Below are 5769 nucleotides of genomic sequence, written 5' to 3'. Positions count from 1 at the left end.
ACAAGATGCAAACAGTATGAAAGGCAAATCAAGAAAGGTGGTGTCTCTAAAGGTGGCTATAATTTCGACCTCTCCAGACCCTCTCCTGCACCCTCAGAGAGAGAGCCCTGCTCCTTTTAAGTTCTAATGACTGCCAGCCCAGTGGAGCAGGGAAGAGCCCCAGCAAGCCAATAACAGGAGAGAAAACCCGAAGAAGGACCAGTTGACCCAAGGAAGATATAAAGGTCAGGATCCAGGAATCCTTTCAAGAAAAGATGACATCTTTATATCTGTCCCTCTTCTCCACAGACCCAGATTCTGAAATGAACAAAAACAGTCATCACAACTGCATGTCCACCCTGTTACTTCCCATTTTGACAGCACTGGCACACAATTGATTGTCAGTCTCCTAATTTATTCAGAACTCAGAGTTAAACACTCAGAGTCCTTTACAACAACAACAACAAAATTCACTATCTAATTTTCAATATCTGAAATCTACATTGTTATGCACACTCTTAGGGATCTTTAAAAAGAAGATTTTTCAGTGTAATCCTATCATATGGGAGCCATGTTGTGTTTAGTTTTGACTAATGTCCTTTGACGCTCACTAAAATGCTTTGGACCACACTGTTCTTATAGAATTACTGTGAAGACTGTGGAACCAGGTATGGGAACTTAAAAACTGTGGAAGTCTGGACAGTTAAAAATGGAGCCCAGATCCTTCTGATAGCGTCTGGCCAGTGAGCTCCTGCTGCCATTGCTCCCGGTCTGCAACACCACCAACACCAGAACTGATACCAGAGCCGGTACTGATGTGGGAGGCTGAAACCATGGCATCTGCAACTTTAGGTGGGGTACCACAGTCATCACGGCAGCAGCATCTCCAACCTCTTTGGCACATTGTAAACACAGCTCTGATTTTGATGTCTTGAGGAGGACCCAGCCATTGTGCCCACTGTCACAGTGGGATTTGAGTTTAGTATCCTAGGGAACACATCTGATGATCCAGATGTGCTCAGGTGCCTGTCATGTAGCAGATGAGAATCCAGAAAAGGAATTCTTCCCTTAATCTCCTGTAGGATTCTTCAGACGTACGAACAAAAGATAGATACCACAAAGCCAATCCAAGTAAATGTCCACTGCAGGCTCAACTCTAGATCCAGTGTCTAAAGCTGCTCTTTAAAATGAGAAAGAATGTTTTGGCATTAAAAATAATAGATGTGGACCTCTCTGAATAAAGCATATAGGATGAATGTATGTTTTGTATTTTTTTAATATCTTCAGTGTATTTCTGAATAATGTTGTAAAGACACATTGACTATATGGAAGCTTTTTTGGAAGAAAGAAAAAAAGACCAATTTTCACATTCTGAGATATATTGCACACATTAGGGAGAAAGCAGAGACATAAAGCCTGTAATGGAGGCTTTCATGAACTGATGTAAAATGAACTGATCCTAATGGAAGCTGAGGAGAGAGGGTGGAGCCACAGAGGCGCTCCCTCTGTGTGCAGCAGACATCCACAGAGAGGGTACTCTGGACACTCAGGTGGAGTGTTTATTCCTCCTGACATGATCAGAGTCCAGACAAGGTGGAAGCAGCTTTACATTCAAAGGAAGAAAAGCTGCATCGCTGTGGTCCTTTGACTCCTGAGCTCATTCGTTCAGCCATCTGTCCAATGGCCAGCAGTGACCATGTCCCCTCTGTGTTGTTCATCATGCCATGGTTCCACGAGTAAGGTAGACCAGGTCCTTGTTTCCCTTTTGTCCTTCATTTTGGAAATGCCCAACCATCCTGTATGGATATTGATATGAGTCTCTTTGGAGGTCTACACATCACTCCCCAAGGTGGTAAGGAGAGAAGAAGCAGAAATAGCCAGCATGTCAGGAAGTTTGGATCAGGACAAGTCATAACTCAACTATAAAGAGTTCTGTAGCTGTTTTTATTACTGTAGCTCTATAGTAGAGCTTGAAGTCAGGGACTTCTGCTGTGGTCTTTAAAAGATTTTTATTTTTTACTGGTCACATGATAAATTCATACATCAGATGACAAAGAGACATGAAATTCTTTTAATTTATTTTGCTCATAAGAAAAATCATTTCACTTTTCAAAGGTTTGTATTTGTCTTGTGTATGTACATGTGGTTTCAGAATACTTTTGATCCTGTTTACCATCAGATAGCCTTACTAATAAATTATCATTCTGTATTCTTTCTATACATATAACTAAGACATAGAGTTTTAGTAAGGGTTTATATTGCTATGAAGAAATGCCATGACCACGGCAACTCTTATAAAGAAAAGGTTCAGAGGTTTAGCCCATCATCATCATGGCAGGAAGCATGATGGTGCACAGGCAGACATGGTGCTGGAGAAGGAGTTGAGAGTCCTATATGCAGATCAGCAGGCAGCAGGGAGGGAGAGAGAGAGAGAGAGAGAGAGAGAGAGAGAGAGAGAGAGAGAGAGAGAGAGAGAGAGAGAGAGAGAGAGACTGGGCCTGGTTTGAGCATTTGAAACCTCAAAACCCACACCTAGTGATACATTTCCTCCAACAAGGCCACACCCACTCCAACAAGGCCACACCTCCTAATAGTGCCACTCCTATGAACCTATGGGGCTTATTTTCATTTAAACCACCACACAAAGTTAAAAGTCCCTTTTCTATTATGTGATGAAGGCATTACAAGGCACCAAGAGTTTTCTTATTAGATAATTATTATTGTATGACATTTTATAAATGTCCTTCAGGGCTCAGTGCTGTGCCCAACATGATTAAAAATATACTGATCACTGAATTCCAGCGCTCATATTCAAACTTGTACTATACTGATAGAAGCCAATAAACAAAGGAAAATCTATAGAATAATACAGAGTTGTATTAAAATGATGGTGATGATGGTAGTAGTAGTGGTAGAGATGATGGTGAGTGAGGGTGAGGGTGATGATGATGGTGATAATTACGGTGATGGTGTGATGGTGGTGATGATGATGGTGAGGGTGAGGATAATGATGATGATGGTAATAATGGGTGTTAAGTTTTACCGAGCATTTCCTACCTCTCGAAGTGTTCTAAGCTCCTGTGCTGGTCCCTTTTTGCTCCACCCTATGAGACAGAGCATGCTGAAAGTACTAACCACATGTTCCATTTGTTGGGGAGCAAGATTAAGGCTGCATTCGTCATTCATACAACTACAGATTTGATGGTTACAGTAGTTTAACCAGTATGAGTAGCTTAGAGGGAGGTGATATGCTAAATGCAGGGAGGTGGGAAGCAGAAGAAACAGACTGACCCATTTAGCCGAAAAGAACAAGTACTAATAAGCAAAGAAAGATTTGGCAGTACAGGGAACTCAGTTGTGCTTTGAGGTAAAGCAAGAAAGAATTTCCCATTGGGAAAGTTCATTGGGCAAGATACCAGAGAGGTATCAGGTAAAGAGGGAAATACTGCAGATGTGGGTGTCACAAGTAGCAATTAAGGTTTCCATGGGCCAGGTTGGGGAGAAACAGATCGTTGGCATGGGTTTCACTCTGTGATTAAATGGAAAAGAAAAAGACACCAGTCTAATAGAACAAGGTGGCTGGATGCCAGGTTGGATGTAGTTATGGAACACAACAAAATGCAAAGGTGACCCATCTGAAATGCACCTGGAATGTGTCCTTTTTCTGTCTGTTTCTCTTGTTAATCTGATCCTGTTCCATCAGAAACCTTCTGCCTCCCCTCAGTGTCCTAGCGCACTATGCCGAGTGTGCTGGTCTTCCAGGTGCTAGCATTTCTCAGCTGCTGATGTCTCTTACTGACTTTAGTCTAATATTTACTTCAAGCTCTAAAATACAATGCTGATACCATCAGCTGCCCTTCTGTGGATTATATTTGTATCGTGAGAGCAAAGCTCCTGAGAAAAAAATCTACTCGACATAGGAAAGATTTGTTTTTGGTGCACACTTTCAAAGGCTTTAGTTTATGGTCTGCTGGCTCTATTGCTATGGGCCTGAGACAAAGCAGCGCGTTATGGTGGTGGGAACATGTTGGTGAGGAGGCTGCTCACAATGTGAGAGCCAGGAAGTAAGGAAAGAGGGGGGCCCGGGGAAAGGGTCAGAAACAACACATCATCTATAGGGCACATGCCCCAAATCCATTACCGTCAACCAGGTCCACTCCTTAAGTTTCTGTTACCACCCAATTGTCCATCAGATTATGAAGTCATTGATGTGTGAATCCACCGATAATGTCTAGTACTCAAGATTTAGTCACTTTCCAAAAGCCTCTAAGCTGGCAACTAAACGTCTATCACAAAGGCCTTTGGGAGAAATCTTCCATACAGAGCACAACATTGGTGCGTACACACACAAGGATACAGACCTAATCCAAAAGATATCCATGCTCTAGTCCTTGTGATTACCTTACATAGAAACAAACAAACAAACAAAAAAAAAAAACACGCCCCTAAAGCCCTAAAACCTGGAGCTATAGAAGTGATCTCAGAGAATCCAAATGGGTTCAGTCACATGTGTCTTCACAAGGAGGAATAGAGATATGAGTAGAGAAGAGGGCAAGTCCATGTGTCATAAGCTACAGAATGTCCGAGTCAATGAGAGGTAAAAGAGAGAAAGACTTGATTCTTCTCTAGAGCTTCCAGAATGAACAGTCCCTCCTAGAACCTTAACTGTAGCCCCCAAGGCTCACTAGGGACTTCAGCCTCCGAGTCACCAGAGAATGTGTGGGTGGCTTCATCACTAGTACTCAGTTTGTTTCTCGATTAGCCAGAGATAGGTCTGGTTAGTAAAAAAAAAAAAAAAAAAAAAAAAAAAAAAATCTCTAACTGTGTCAGTCTGTCCTTACTGGCCTGGAGAGATTTCTATGTTTCTCATGAACACAAGCAAGACATGTGTTTATCTATTGCCAACAGTATCCCAAGCAATTTTAATTCCACATGCTTTCCTTCTATCCATACCTGTTTCCTACCTCAAGTATTCAATCAATTAACTATACCCTGTCTTTGGCTCTTGCATAGTTCCCAGAAAAACTGTGTCAACCCCTGTTCTTCATTCTTAAAATGTCCATCTGTCCTTTGAGATCACTCTAATCTTTCTTTATATCTACAAAATTTCTTACTCCCAGTCTGTGTTTCTGTGGCCTGAGAATATTGAGCACAAATCACACCTTATTCAATATTTATTTATGTGCCAGATGGTGATGCTTGGGAAAGAGAGTCTACTTTTTTCTTCTCAGCAAAATGTCTGCTGCATTATTAAGTGTGGTTCAAAGAAAAGACACTCCAAAACCTCAACACAATACCAGTGATACCAATGGTAGATCCCAGGACATCTCATTTAAAGGCAACATCCTCAATAGATCCCTTGTAAACAGCAAAAAGCCAAACAAACAAAAAACAAGTTTCTGTTTCCCTGTGCAGCCCCATGTTCATGGTCTCTCTTTTTTCCTCATTATAGCTTTTACATTGCCTTCAATCCCTGTGTCCCTCCCCTCAGACTGGTTGTCATCTTTCTGCTTACAACCTTGGGGCTTGGTCTCAAGGAGGTCTTGAGTTTCTGCTTCAGTCACTTTGTCCCTGAGATTTCTTGTTAAGACATAATTTGGAGAATATCCAAGTTCTATCTAATCAAGGAAGTTTTGAGAAGGAGAGCTCATAAACTGTCAGTCTTAGTCTGCTTTCCATGGTTACAACAAAACATGCGAGGTTACATAATTTGAAAAAGAAAGGGTTTTATTTGGAACTATAATCTGGAAATAGGGAAATCCAAAGGCACGGTGCTAGCATTGGCTCTGG

Source organism: Peromyscus leucopus, chromosome 6, assembly GCF_004664715.2.
Source record: "Peromyscus leucopus breed LL Stock chromosome 6, UCI_PerLeu_2.1, whole genome shotgun sequence".
NCBI classification, from domain to species: domain Eukaryota; kingdom Metazoa; phylum Chordata; class Mammalia; order Rodentia; family Cricetidae; genus Peromyscus; species Peromyscus leucopus.
The sequence above is the reverse complement of the archived record's forward strand: the minus strand, read 5'-3'. Positions refer to the sequence as shown.